This window comes from Ammospiza nelsoni, chromosome 6 (genome assembly GCF_027579445.1).
Source record: "Ammospiza nelsoni isolate bAmmNel1 chromosome 6, bAmmNel1.pri, whole genome shotgun sequence".
Taxonomy (NCBI): Eukaryota; Metazoa; Chordata; class Aves; order Passeriformes; family Passerellidae; genus Ammospiza; species Ammospiza nelsoni.
Window position 1 is genome coordinate 51,372,084 of NC_080638.1, and position 16,512 is coordinate 51,388,595.

The window sequence follows — 16,512 nt, forward strand, 5'->3', positions numbered from 1 at the left end:
AATAAAAAGAAGTCAAGAAAAGCAAATAAGTGAAAATAAATGGTGCAAAAAACATATGGGCAAACCCACATCTTTCTTATGACTCGTGGTAAAGATAGTAGAAGATTTGGTTTTGACATTTTAGGTCTGCCAAGAAGCCCATAGTGTTTCAGCTGATCCATTCACTGGTTTGCTTCCATTTGTGCTTTTCTTAATGGAGCCATATTTGAAATCAATAGGAAGAGTTAATGCCTGCATATCAAAGGGAAGAAGAAAGCAGGTGCCATTCTATCTGTAGAGCTGAGGCACAGCTGGGTGCAGTGCATGCCCACCCTAGCTCTGCCTCATGTGGTTTTATCAAAATTGATAAAACCCTTCAAAATTGTGGACTTCGTTGCAAGAGAAGGTACAGGAAGCGAATTGCAGAGCCATTGCAAACCTAGGGGAAATCATAGGGCTGATGACTGGATTTTTTTTTTTGCTTTTCTCACAAGTTGTTACCATATGCCCCAAGTTCTCCAACTGCACCATGCTTCGCCCCACCGTCTATGGCACTGACACACTTCTGTGCCTTTTCCTTTTGTGTCGTCTGAGAACCCCGCTGCTCTAACTCATGCCCCTTTCAGCTCTCCCTTCTCTGTGGCAGCTCTCCTTTGCTACCCCAGTTCTGATCCCACCTTTGTGCTTTTCAGCAGCACTCAGAAGCTTCTCAAAGCCAGAGTTCAAAGGAAATCCCAGAGAAGAAAGGCTACCCAGAGCTATGCATTTGCTGGCTTAAGCCCAGTTTTTAGCTCCTATCAGGATTTATTTTATAATGTCAGCGTGTTACAGCAACACAATCCTTTCCTTAGTCTCCTGAATAAACCCTCTCAGAGGAGTTAAAAGCCTATACCCAGTGTTTGCAGGGAGTCCTGTAAGAGACTTTTTTGCGCTCTAAAAAATAGGACAAAATGTTGTTAACTGCTGTAACTAAATATCTAAAATGAAAGAGGATAGTAAGCATTTCACCTAGTTGGAAACTTTTACTGTATACAGCAGCAAAACACAGACTACAACACAAGGGAGGAGCCACTGTAATTGCCTTTTGCTGTGATCTCTAGATTTTTGATTGAAAGGATCATGTCTAGGGTTCTACGCTCGTTCTTTTCTCATAAGCTCTCAGTACTTAGAAGTCTTTTCTTCCACTCTTAATTTGCCTGGAGCAAGGCTTTTATCTAGACTTTTAGCCAAGAGGCACCTGCTGAAATATTCATTGGTAGAAATTGTGCCATGGGTGTTTTTCCCCATTTGTCCAGTTCTATGTCATTAAAATAAGGTTGAATGCAATGAAAATAGGATTTGACACAGAAGAATGGCATTCTCTCAAAAACTTTATATAATAGGCAATTAACCCTTTTCAGTGCAAGAATCCAAATACTCAAGACTGCTGAATAGTATCCTCTCTCAATGCCCCTTTAGCACTACATCAAAATGGAATTTAATATTATAAATTCACTCGGTGAAAGAATCAAATTTTAATCTGCAATCTTTGATAAGGATGATTTAAAGATTTTGATATTTTATTTTTATACTGATCTCTACCTAAACATCAAGGTCACTTGAGGAAAATGCAAAATCCATGTGTCTTTAAAATCTTATAATGTGTACCTAAAATCCATTCTTCTTTCCTTCCTGCCTTCATAATATTCATCTTGTCATATGAAATTATTCAAAAGACTTTGTTTGTCATTTTTTGTTTGGAATTTGGTCCGCGAATGAAAATAAAAGTATTAAAAAATCTCAAACGTTAAAAATTAAATTGAATAAAAAAAATAATCCCAGATATAGACAATTAAGCCTGGAATAGTTTTGACCTTATACAAAGCTGGCCTCAAAGCTCATCAGTTAGCCTTGCTTTGAGTGTGGGTCAGGTGAACTCTGTGTGAACTCTGTAGGTCCCTTCTGATCAAAACTGTTCTGTGATTCTATTTTATTATTGTAATGGAAGCAGATACTCAATGTGCAGAGAGGAGTAATTTTTTAAAAAACAGAGTTTAAATTTAATCAGTTAGCAACAGCAGGCGGTAAAACAAAAGTCTCCAGTATGATATTATTTCACCCTGCGTTTGAGGGGCTAATCCTAGGCCTGATCTGAGAGTCTTCCCAAGAATGTAAATCCAATTACATAAAAGACATTTCCTTGTAGACATACTGGAAATATCTTTGCATTTACTTGCATGGTTCCTGTCAGATTTTGTTATCTGATAACACAGACACATAATACTTTAACAATCTTTCTTTTCTCTAAAGATCTTAAAGAACATGAGGAGCAGTCAGAAATTAAAACATGTATAACTTTTAAGATGGGGAAACATTTTGGTTTTGCACATGTATCAATTTAAAAACAGACACAAAGAAGCCAAGCCATTTTCTCACGATTTTGTAATGAAAATAAAGGGCAATTATGGCTGTGCATCTAAATGATATAACATAGGGCTTTCAGCCTGTGGGTAGCAAAGGCTAGAACAGTTTCATATGACATCTCTCTGCCTCCTTGGCTTCACAACTCTGGACTGTTTAGAAAACTAGGTAAGTTGTAGCAAATCTACAATTTAATGAAACGGGGTTTTTTTCTGTCATAAGTTTTTATTTGTATAGGCTACAGTTTGTGAAAATTTTATATGTATATCCTATCCCACAAGAATTCTAACATATGCATTACATACTATCTAAGTCCAAGATTTAAATAGTTTAAAGTTAAGCAAGAGAATTTAATTTCAAAGTTAGAAAATGAGATACTTGTTGGCACTTGACTGATGGAAGGAGGTGAAACCCATAAGAGATCGTCTCTGGTATCTGCAATATTTATCTATTTATCTATTTATGTATCCCTCCAGATATTATCCCTAGATAATATCTGGAGGGATACATAAATAGATAAATAGATATATACATGGAAGATGCTGCTGAGTGCCTCAAGGTCTCCAAAGCAAGGCACATCCATGCTAGCCCAGTGAGAAATTTCTGGAGCACAAGTCCAGTCATTACAGTCTATATAATCCTGGTTCCTTTTTTGAATTTGACCACAAGATTTCTCAGACTAGAGATGGTGTCCAGGATCAGGAGCTCTAAGGTCCACCCATGCAAACCTCATGGGAGCTCTGCAGTGTGTGCTCTGCACTGTCACACACAGGCACTGCCCGTGCCCTCTCCTGCTTTGTTCCCAAAGGAAAAGGTACAGCGAAAGATCCAAAAGCCACCATCCAAAAGCTCTGATTCTTTTTCAACCCTTACCAAACTAGGAATGATAAATCTGGCATGATTTATCACTCTAACCTTTTGGCCTGCCAATTACAGAGAAAAAAATCCAGCTACTCCAGTTTTTTCAGATTTTTCCCAAGATGCACAAGAAGAGGACTTGGCACTCTAGGAATGGTGCGCTGGGTTTACCCTTTTTGGCAAAGTGAGGCTGTAGTTCCATCTTTCTACAGTAAAAATGCTGAGAAAAGGCCTTGTCTGCAGGACCTCGTGTCCTATCAAGATGCTGTACATGTATCACCAAATTCTGCTCTCATGTACCCTAATGTATATCTGGAAATGCTTTACTGAAGTGAATGGCTGTGATTCCAGCTTTACAGAAAGATCACTGGCACTAGATTTGAGCCTTTGGCTGCTTTTTTTCTGACTTTTCTCAGTGCATCGTAGCATATGTGTTATTTCAAGAGTAAAAAAGTCATAATGTTGCCATGATAGAAGTACAAGTGCAGCCAAGGGTGTTAGAGCACAGTTCTTGATTAGATCAAAATTGTTTAAGACAAGACTGACTGCTTCATTGACTTAACACAGCTGTAACATCTGAAAAATTCTGATGGAAACAGCACCAGTGGTCTCCACAACCTCCTTTAAAACCAGCCTTTTACACTAAAAAAAAAAAAAAAAAAAAAAAAAAAAAAAAAAAAAAAAAAAGGCAAGGAATGAGCTACAAGAAACTGCAGTAAATGAGAAGCAGAATTTTAATGGATAAATGTAAAAATATTTTTCTAAAGTAAAGCAAATACCTTAATAACTACTTAACACCACTGAACAGCAGTCAGAAAATTGCAATCTAATAAAAAGGCTGTTGGCATAATTGGTGAATGAACTTTCTCTGCTACTCCACTGTACTCTGTCCAACCTGATATGTTAGCAACAGAATAATCTTCACTTAACCCTTGGTCTGGATGGATTAGGAGTTAAACACAGCAAATCTGATTATGATAAATAAAAAGAGATCGAGAATAGCAATAAAATACTTTGCATCCCGAGAGTATGAAAACATTTAAACTTTATGGATCTGGCACAGGAAAAAATGATCATGATTACAGCTGGATTGCATTTCAGTATTTAAATTGTGATCTTTGATTCAACGCAGTTTTTCTAACTGGAAAATCAAATGCATTCCAACATTTTTTGCTTGTTTGTTTGTTTTAATTCACTTATTAACCAATTCAGCAGTAACTTTCCCAAATATGTTCCAAATATTCAGCATGAATTTTCTGGTTTTGGTCAATTCTCCTGCCAGTGGATGTGGATAAGCAGATATGGGATATGCAAACCTTCAGAATGAATTAAGTTCAAACTCCAAGTGAATATTTGAGGAGCTGTTCTGCAATAACCTCCACTCATATTAGAGTTGCAGATACTTTTTGGACAGCTGCAGGAATCCCATATGTTGTATGGCTGTATTCAGGAGAAAATAAGAAATCTTTTCCTGCCCCTATACCTCAGTTTCTAAAATGGCCTCTTGGGAACACACAGTATATACACATGTAGGAACGTATTACACGACCTTTCTGACATTTTTTTATCCCCTTCTTTCATCCTGTACTGAGAAATTCACCTGAAAAAAAGATATTTGCTAATGGATTTTAATGTCTTCTACTTTTTTTTGTCCAATGACAAGCAATGAATGGCAACAAGGAGAAAAGTTGTTTAAATACTGCTTTTTACTCTCCCTGTTAAAATAAACTCTAAAGAACAATTAGATATAACACACACTATTACTACTAGAGAATCTTTGGACAAAATAATCACTTTTACACCCCAAATATAAGCACATATCCTAATGACTCAAAACCCGCCAAATAGATTTGGTCTTAAAACTGAAGACCAGAAATGACCTTTGGCAGACTATTTCCAATACTTTCATTTAGGTTGAAGAAGTTTCCACTAAATTTTTGGCACAACTCTTTGCAGACAGAGCTTAAATATTGCAAAAGAAAAGATTGTTATTTAAAAAATGGAATTAAATTAAATTAAATTGGTTAATGGCATTCAATGAGTTCTTTGAATTAAATCTTGCATTCATAATTCTCTCAGGTTTGTTATTTCCAAGAACTAGTGATTCCCTGTGGCAGATACAGTTTGTCTTTCCTGCTCACTGATGTCTTTAAGGAAGACAGAATGTAGGGATATTCTGACAGAATACAATATTCACACTTACCTCTGAATTTAGAAATAACTTATTATAGACATGGGAATTTTAGACATGGGCAGACAGAAGTACAACAAAAACATTATATACCATTTCTTTTACAGGAAGACATTGGGAGAAAAAAAAAGGCCCAAAAGACAAACCCCAACAAACCAACAAATAAACAAACAAAATAAAGAAAACACTCCTGGAAAAAAAAATTGGGATAAGAGTGTAATGTTAGTCAGTGTCTGGCTTTGAGGTTCCATCAAAATCTGAATATAAAAGGAGAACAACAGCACACTTGAAAACTCTCTGAGATCACAGAGTCTTTAGGTGATTACTTGGCATGCTTGGGTTTTTCTGAAGCTTACATCCTAGAGAGTGAGGACTGCTCTCGTTTGTACTGACAGTTATTTGTGGAAACCAGGGCACAGTTCTGTCTTGCCAAATGGGTGTAGAGAGTGTAAGGTCTTCCCTTTCATTAAATTAAACTGGACTAAAAACCAATACAACTTTAAGATTGGGTTCATGGAGAAAAATAATATCTCACAGAGTTATTCTGCAGTCACCAGTCTCTTTTCCAGGGATGTAAGAACATGTGCAAATACTTTTGTTATACAGAAGTGGCCACAGAAAATTACAAATATTTCCCTAATTCCTTTTCCTAAAAGTCTCTGTGGAATTTGCTTTACTAATTTCAATTCACAGATAGTACTTCTCTAAAGTAGCAAAGATATATCCAACTTTTTTATGTTTAAATATGGAGCTGAAAACCATAATCACACTTTAATTTGACTAAATGCTTACATACTTTATGGTCAATCATCCAGATCTTTTACAAGGTTCCTTGGCTTTGGAATTAGTAATCTCAAATAGTACTTCATATGAGCCTTGTCTAACATGACATATATTGAAACAGACTGTGGAACGATCACTTAGAGATGAGAACCTTGCTACAGCTTTAGTGAACCAAAGCTAAGAGGAAAATTATTCAATTATAGTAAATTTATAGTAGCTTCATATTTGATAAAAGTGGTTCTTCTATCATCAGAGCATCATATTGAAAACTCTTGAGCAGCAAAGTAGCTCTAGAAATGTAAGGATGTTTTAGCCACTTATTAAGAAAATTCATCTGTCTTGATTTTTTTATGAACACTTTGGCTCTTGGTACAATAATGGCTATGAAGATGTTTTTGGTTAGTGTATAGATGGTCCAATTCACTTTGGATAGCAGTGCACCAGAGAGAGTGGTGTTGGTGGAAATAGTTGTGGTAGAATTTGCAGGCCCATAATTAACCCAGGGGCTGTCAGTGCTCTGGGTGGCACCTGTAGAAGCATCTAATGCAGAGAATTCAGCTCTCCTCTTTCAGTATAATATTGAGAATTCTGGGGAGGGGGAGAGAGGAGGGTGTCAGTCCTGATTTCTTCCACAACATACACCCCAGATCACTGTAATTTGTCCCAATCTGTTGTATATCTACCCTATAGATATGATCAAGTGAGATAAGATGCTGATAGTGAAGTCAAACAAAAGAAATAGTTTTGTGGGACAGTCAGTACAGGCTCTTGAATTTGAGAACACTCAAGCTTACAGGAAGACATCAAAATCCCTCTTTTAAAAATCAGTGGTTTGTCAGTCTTCTTATGAAGTCATTATTAAGCTCAAATTCAACAGCTGATTTAATGCTTATATAAATACAAGAGTAGCAGATTGCAGTGTCTTTCAGCTCACCAATTTGTTCTGTAATCAGCAATCCAGATGCTCACTTTCCAAAATGGAGGATGTCATCATGTACAGTCTCAGTGGTGATGCAGTTATAACACATTTATCCCAGAAAACCTTGTACGGAGTAACTGCGGCTGCTGGTGACAAACTTGTGAACATAAATTCCTTCTAAGGATCATCTCCCAATCCACTTGCAGTTTTCACTCCAGAAACTAAAGAAGTTCTATGAATGGCCAGGAAAATATATTATCTTGGGCTCAGATGAAAATATTTATTTACCAGTACTAATTACTGCTCACCCTCAGACCGTGTAGAATTAGACAAATGGTTAGGCCTTTGTTTCCCTTTCCCTCTGAATAGTGTTGTAAGCAATAAAAGTTGAGCAAAAGTTCATGAAAACCAGTGTGCTCTGAGCATTACTTTAAGTGAAAGGGTAATGCAGGAGTGAACATAGTAAAAACTGCTTTTTTTTTTTTTTATAATGTGCGCACCAAGCTGCTCTTTGGGAAGTGATTTGTAGTTGGAGTGTACAGAGATCACTAAATGGTAATTAGAAAAATCCTAATTTTCATTGTTTTTTGTTCTACTTTGGATTCTTGAACTACTCTTTATTCATATCAGCAACCAATCAGTATCAGAAAATGATGCTATGCCTAGAGTGCTCAGTCATTTATCATGGAATTAACTCTATGTTGTATTTACTTCTGTTGCATTTATAGTAACTTGCATTCCAGTTCTGTTTGATTTAGCTACTTACTTATTTTTAGGTCTGAATATACCAGACTATATTTTTGCTGTAGAGAAAAAGGTATGTATGATGTTATTGTTACTACTACTGTCACTTATTAAGATAAGTCTTTACCTTTCTATTTTTCTCATTGTAATGGGCAAATAAAGCCTGACTGAGCAAAAAGATGCTATCTGTAAAGTGAAGAAGATAGTGTGGTTTTCTTGCCTTTTAACCCAAGAATTGTCAATTTCTTTGTCATTGCAGGGCTTGACACTTATGGTAGCTCGAACCTGCTTTGCATACTGTGAATTCCTTCAACAGCAGCATGAATTGTGACAGGGACTAATTAGAATTTCCACCCCCTCTATTCAACTCTTTAATTTTTGATTAGTGCCAGAATCAGTAGAGGAAGTTTAAGTAAAACCAGATAAAGAAATTAGTCTCCCATTTTGGAAGTTAAGGAAAGAGATGTACATTTCAGTAGGTATTTCTGGGTATTAGTGTTTGCAAGTGTTTATATATATATATATACACACGTGTACATTTAGACCTTAATTCTTTTGTGTTTGATATGTGACTGTGACTTTTTAACATTAACATTAGAGAGCAACATGTGATGATTTCCAGCTGCTCCTTCAAGGTGTCCATACAGACCCTGATGAAGCTAGGGACAGTCTTCCTGGTTGCTTTGTTTGATCTTAATATCTAGATTTATGTATATAGGGTGCAAGCTAGTATTTTTTTGATGTGGAAATAGGATATGACAATTAACCTTCACCCAGGGTAACCAGCCCCTTTTGGTATTTCTCATATGATATGCAAGCCTTTCTGAAATCAGGTGAAATCCCATGGGTTGGGCATGCCTACATCTACTGGGGTAGACTGCAATTAAATAGACTCCAGTGTGGACACATGAACATACAATCTACTTTTTTTATTGTTATCCCCACTAAATATTTTTGTTGCTGTAGCCTGTAAGAGCCTCACTCAAAAACTGCTTACTCTACTTCCAAATAAGTCGAAGACTATTTGAGTTTGTAGCATCACACAAAGGTGCAGTGGCATTTATCAGCTATATGGCTGAACTAAGAAGTGAACAGGTCTGTTTAGTACCACCCTCATATCCTTATCACTGGAAGTCCTGCCTGAGATATTTATAGATTATGCTTCACAACAAAGCTATCCAGGTGCCAGGTAGAAAAAAACAACTTTTCTGTCTCTTGTAGCAAACCAGCCTGTCACGTACCATTGGCTCTGCTGACTGAGAGTTGATTTTGCTAGTACAGCTATTGTGCATTTTCTTGTAGTTGTCTTGTGCTCGTGATCTGGCTATATCCATGTGTAGATTTAAATTAAAACTCTCTTAGCTAAGTTCTGTTTGTACAACACCTAGCATAGGATGAGACCCTGATCTCTGATTAGGGATCCTAGGATTAGTACACTATAAATGAGTGGCTAAAAATAGCAGAGCAAAGACAGTAGTATTGTGTAGAAAAAAAAACAACCAAACAAAAAAAACCTTAAACTAGTCTGCAAATAAATTTTGAGTAATGATGATAAATAGTTAAAAAACCCTTCTACAAAAAGCCATTACATCTATTTATTACAGCTCTTATGCATGTGTTTAAAACTATGCATATGAAGAGCCCAAAGATTTCAAGGATACTAGTCATATACTTAAAAAATTAAGCTTCAAGTTAGTGAAACAGAGCCTTAATGAGGACAGCTTGGATAGTTTAATATGCACAATGAATTAATCACCTGACAGACTAATTATGCTGTATTGAAATGTTGATCCCAAGTATAATCATACCAAACTTGTCAAGCTGTTCAGAACCAAGGCCACTTGTAAGGTTGTCTGTGCAGTATATGTGCAGATATTCAGGCAGAGATCAGCCTGCCTCAAAGGCAGCTAACTCCCATGAATCCTTTCTGTCCACTGACTTGAAGGGGAATTTTTTCATGTAGCAGGTTCAAAAGATGAAATGTTCTTCCTTAGGAGCGAGAAAAGAATCCCTGAGCAAGAAGTCCAAGAGAATCAAGTCAGCCTCAGAGTGGGGAAAACTTCTGAAAGCAGTACACTGTGAAGAATTCCATCACTGGCCAAAATTGTGAGGGACTCATCAAAAGAGGAAGTTTCTTCATTATTGGTGTTATATCGATATATCAGGACAATGGACACTCTATGGTATGCCTATCTGAGCAGGGTGCCTGTTTTAGGAGAGATGTTAGGAAGATGGTTGGATGGTAAGATCTCCAAAGCTTGTAAGTGTTGACGGAGATCACTTGAGGACTTCCAAAGCTATTCCCTTTACATTCCACTTTTGCATGCCTAATTTACTGCTGTGGCCAGCACATTATAGCTATAAATGAGAGAACCATTTCATTCAGGTTATTCTGTGAAAAATCCAAGCATTCAATGCAAACCTGGAAAGCTAAACTTGTAACTTGAAGTTCCATAAATAACTACAATTAGAAAGAATTTGAGATATCTTTTACTGTCTCAATCTAGACTGTATCCTTCACAGGGAATAACACTGGGGAGTTTATAATATATTTTTCCTCTTTCCTTGATGTTTTTTATGCTTTTGGTTTTTACACAACATAAAAATTGTGGAAGGCAGACCTTCTGCTTTTAGCCATCAATATCACAAATACAGCTTTGTTTTCTACCTGACTTGTTCTTTAATTACAGAAAATTAAATAAAAGAACTTCTCTCTAAATGTGTTTGGGAAATGTTCAGACACTCTCTTAAAAGTGCAGAACTTTAGTGCCTTTAGGATATAACAATGCTTTATTTGGATTCAAGTGATTAAAGAGCTAATTTTCTTAGTGGGAGGTTAGTACATTTATACAGAGAAACTGCATTACAGGAATATGGATACATTTGAGTTCCACGGGGGCCCAGGGAATTTCAAATTCCCATCTCTCTGCTTGTAGCAGCAAAGACCATAAAAAATAAGAAGAAAAAACCTTCAGTGTTTTGTATCTTCCAAGTCTGGTGCCTTCTATGTAGCTGAAGACAGTTACATTCATTTTTCCCCAGGGTACTAACTTTTTCTGAAGTAGTCTGTTTGGTCTTTTTAATTGTGAAGTCATAGAGTTAATTTCCTCTGCATTGATTTTCAAATGATGCTGTAAATGTGAGGTTCAGATTCTGTTTCTGTCTAACTGATTTGGTTGCTTAGTACTTTCAGAGAAGTTTGATTTTATCCAAGTTAAAAATTTGAATACAGGATTGAATACAGGAAAGTAATGACCAGAGCATAAAATCTGGGAAATACTACATAGTTTTTATAGTGTCATAGAATTCTTTCCAATAAAAGAAAAGGCTCTGTAACTAATATATTCTATATGCAGAGCAGAATTGCAGCATGTATTTGGAAGAATTATTTATATTAATTTTTATGCTGTACCAGTTTGCTAAATTAATTTTGATGATGCTGTTCATTCTCCTGAAAAATAAGCTGTCTGAAAGCTCTCTGCAGCATTATCTGGAAGGAGAATGCTGAGTTCTAGATGACGAAGGTTATGGCCTCCAGTTGAAAGCCAGGCAGGCATTTCACTCAAGAGGAGTGGAAATAAGCTGCAGTGAATTTGGCCTCAGCTCAGGGATTAGCACATTTAGGCTTGCAGCAATGTCATCTTCAGTGATTATGAGTCATTGGCTTGGATTCACCCAAATGAAGACATCTCCAGCAGAGCTGCTGGTTCGTGTTGTATTGCCCCTACAGTGAGCTCAAATCAAATGAGCTGTTTGCTGAGTGAAAGGTGTGAAAACCTCTAAGCACGTGTGGTTTATGCATTCTGTCTAACCAAAGCCAGTACTGCTTTTATGGTGTGGATGGACACAATCACCATCCAGGCTGAAGTGAAGCATCTCCTGTAGGACTCTGGAAAGTCTCGGGCTGCTCTTTGACGGTGGAGCCCCAGTTGCTTACTCTGCACACTCCTTCAGCTCATTGCTGGTGATTACTGCAGGTTATCTATACCAGGGGAACTGCATTTTGGAGAGGAATTTATTCCACTGGGATGTAGATGGATGATTGCACAGAACACCAAAAAATGAACTGGAAGGAGATTTCCTCAACAATGGCTTTTTTTACTTATCCACTTGCCACTGAAAACCAATTATTTTCCTGATAATATTTCCATTCATTTATGTTTAGGTCTTTTTGCTTTTTCTCAAAACACTGGCACTGGAAGTGATTTATGACAAGTAGGTATTACAATGCATTTCTCAAGTAAAAAAAACCCAGACTTTAATTTTCCATCTAATTGAGTGCTGGGCAAGTAAACCTTGGCTAATTACTGACTAGGGTTTAAAGAGCTAACCAATGGTGGGTAAAATGTCCAGGAAAATCAATTGTTTCAGGCCCAGTCTGAGCTCTACTCTGATTTCAGAAGGATCATTGTATGAAATAAATTCCATTACCTGGGGAAGAGACTAGAAAATACTGTAGATGTTTTATATTGCTGTTTGAAAGCTGAGGAGATAAATGCTAGATCCTTTATTTTAGTGACACAGCACAGTAATCTGGGTTCAGACAGTTGGTTTATTGAAAGGAAACCCTTTTTTTGTCTGCATTCCAGGATTTAAAAGAAAAAATAGAAGCTGGGATTAGAGCCAGACTGAGGAGAAACGATGCAGTCTGTCAGCAAGCCCTCAGGTAACAATATCATAATTTATAAATTCTACCAACAATAGGATAGTAATTAAAGATGTAAGTTTCCCTTTTCCTGTCTCTATTTTCAGTAAAACAGATTTCAGAATGCTAAAGTGTTTGTGTGTGTCCCAAAGCAAGGATTTAAACCAAACCCAAAAAATCTCAAAGAATCAAATCTTACACAAGGGCTCTATTTTTGCTTCTGTTATGACTTGCTCTTCTTACTACTTATGCTGTCATAGGCTAGTGGCACTCTGGACTTTCTGACTTGTATCACTGAATGACCCAGAATTATTTTCGCACAAGTTGGAGCATTTTGTGGTTAGTTTTGATTTAAAATGAGGAGCACACTGGCCTGGATCTTGTTGTGTTCCTTGGAGCTTGTGAATTTGCCCTAATGAGTTCCATTCCTGCTCTATCTACTCTTTGGCCCATTAATTCATATCTCTTGGGCTAAAGGAGTGAAGAATGGGGTACACATGGGGAAGAGAACAGAAATAGTTGGCTGGTATAACAGGACCTGCTTCCCCTAATTACAGCAACCCTGATAATATACACTTAACTGTGTGGGATCACATTGATCAATACGGTGAGCTTACTGTTGGCAAATGCTGGTGTTTCAGTGACAAACAAGTACTACATCATTTTTGCTGGGACTAATGAGAGTATTTTCAATGGCCATCTAATTTCTGCTTTTTTCATTTGTAATGGTCTAGAGTTATGGATGTTATTTTTTGAAATGTTTCTACAGTACACAGCACAATGAGGGTCTATTTGTGATTGCGAATGGAGGGTGGTAGAGTAATAGTAAAGCAAATAATATTAATAATGAAAAAATAATGACATCAGTTAATACTGTGAATTTTGTCAGCACTCATTGTTGAGTTAAGTACTGTTGGACTAGTCTGATAGTTAAATGGCAGGTTGTCAGGGAACATTTCTGTTTAACAGATGGCACTGTGGAAGTGCCCAGGCATAGTGTTAGGACATTGTGTTGTACCAGGTTCCACCAGATATAAAATTAAGATCTTGACCACTTACAGTCATAAACAATAAATGCCATATAAAATAAATATTCTGAACACAAGGCTTGACTGCAGTGTCAGCTAGAATCTGAAAAAAAATGTCTTCTGACTGTCGGACACTTAATCCAATCAATATTGGTCAAATCAATCTTTGAGACTCTTTCTGCTAGGTCCCCTTCTGTGGTGTCCCTGGATAACGTTCCTTTCACCTTGCACATTACGTCCTTGCACAATGTTTCCCTGTAGTGCCCCTCACCAGATCCTGCATGTCACTGGTTTTTTTCACAGTGAATGGTGTTGTCTCCCTACTACAGATCTGACAGTTAAGCTAAACAGTCCAGTGTTCTTACAGCCTCCATACCCAGGAACTGGCCTTCTAGCTTTCCTTGGGGAAATACTGAATTGCAACTATCAGGGAATTTTAAATGGATTTGTGACTCAAAAATGTGTATTATTCCAGGAGGGAAGTGACATATTTGATTTTTTCTTTCCCATTTTCAACTATCAATTATAACTCTCACTAACAATTTCAATTACTTATTTGCTTTACTCCTCCTTTTTACTGAATGTGTCATGAAGAAAGAATAAGTGAGAGTAGAAAGTTGCACAGTCTTTCCAAACATATCTCCTTTTACAACATTCTTCTTAACCTTTTACAACAAAAGCAGAAAATCTGATTTAAAGGTAAGTTTGTTTTTCTTCTTTAGGCCTTGAAAAGCAAAGGAAAGAATTGTGATCGACCCAAATTTATAGCCTGAACTGAACCTAAGTAGATGAGTAAGGGCTGTTTGGATTTACTATGCCCCTTCTTTGGTGGACCTTTCCACTTGATGACCTGAAATGGGACTGCTTAATTCCCAGCTTAGGAACAGCTGGGAGTTCCCATTGGTGCACACAACCACTAGGATTGCCTCTGTCCAGCACATCCTGCAAAAGTTTTGTGCAGTGCAAATCACTCACACAAAAGCTGGATAAATATCAAAATGCTTCTGATATTTCCTTATGCAGGTGACTGTCTTTTCTTTTTTCATAGCCTCCAGGCAATATCCTTCAGGACTCATGTATATGTCTTTTCCTGAGTTAAAGAAGAAAATGCTAATGATTTTACCGGACAATTCTTGCAGTCATTACTGCATTGATGGTAAAAACTGATATTCTCCTAGAACCACTTGTTTTGTTAATCTCACTTAGCCCAGCAGCTCAACCTGCATATAATTCAAAATATTTGAATTTAGGGAAAAAAAGAGAAATGAGTAGGAATGTGTGTTGGTTAATGAAACAAAATCCTAAACAAATAGTGTCACAGACTGTAATTATTTAAAGCTTAGAAAGATTTCTGGGTAGGCGATGAAATAAAAAATAATAGCTGAACTCATGAGGGCTGCCATCACCATGAATACCACCATGACCTCATTGACCTTCTTCCCAAACTGTGCTACTTACTCATTTCGGGATTCAGTTCACAGTCGCTCTCCTGGCCTTTAATGGAAGTGAATGGCTTTGGGGTATAAGCAGGGCATGATTATAATACCATAATGAACTACCTCCTGCATGTGTATCCCTCACCTTGTACTAGAGGGAATTAGAATGACCTCAGCTGTATGTCATAGGCTGTTAGCAGCGAGCCCAGGTACGTGAGGATGAGCTTAGTCTTAACATGGGAATGTGTAGTGAGCTGGGGGCCGGACCCATAAAGGACCTAGGTCACACAACATGTTATTTTTAGGTGCCTAAGAGCTTAGTGAAATTCACAGTCCCCGGTGTCGCAGGCAACACATAAAATGCAAGGAGTGTGGAACCTGGAGATGAACCCCTTAAAACCAGGAGGCTTTAGGCATCTCCCAAAGTACATATCAGAAAGAAGGAGCTGATTTCTTCTCTCAGGGAGCAGGGGTCTCTTGAGATTTCTAATCACAAGGAAGCTGGGCACCTAGCTTGGAGTTAAGCTTTTCTTGTGAGGCATCGTGCATAGAGACAAATACACCTTCAACCTAAGTCCTTCTCAGGGAGCAGTTTTGAAATGTTTATCTTTTTTGGTCTGGAGCACAGACTGAAGATTTTTTTCTTTGGGCTTTTTTTGGTCTTTTTTTTCCCTCATCCAAGAACATTGCCCAAATCACTTGATTATCTGACATACTGGATGAAGTGTTCAATTGCTCCTAGCAAAGAAGTTAAACACTGTATATATAATTAAAGACTCAGATTTTGGCAGCAGATGAGTGAGATGTTAAGGATCATTGCAATGCTTAAAAATTGGATTGATTTGTCCCAAATCTCTCTGTAGACCTAACCCTAAAAATACAGAACATTTGGAGCCTGTATCTAGCAATATTTAAATTTTGGAATGGCTGTAACAGTGAAGTTCTTTGAGTTGTGCAGCATAGTAATGAAGTCTTAGATGACCACAGTATTTGTCAAACTTACCTAATTAGCAAAATCTCATTCTTGTTACAATACATAGATGACTGTAATTAAAATTATAGTTCGGTAAACCGAGGCACAGGGAAATTCTGACTTGCAGAAAACCACATGAAAATCTCAGAAAACAATGTCTTAAAATGAATTCCTTTTTGTTTGCATCTCCCTGTTTTCCATTTATATTAACTCTCCTTCTGTGTTATGTGCATGTCTGCAGTCAGGAAAAATATCTGAAGCAATGGCTATTGAATGTCACATAAATTTGTAAGAGATTCTCTCTCCAAAGGTCAGATACTCATGGAAATAAAATCAAATAATTTAGTTTTTTTAATGGGCGTTAATTAGCTCATGAAAGCAGGGCTGTTTGCAAGACACTCAGTCCTGTCTAATTTTTTGCTCTCAGGCACACACCCACTCCTGGAAATGTGTTCTCTCATGTTAGGAGCTCTGGTCTAACCATCCCAATATATAAGGTTATGAAAGGATTTGCTTAAGGCATTTTTATTTTTATCCAGGCAAGCAGTCAGAAGAA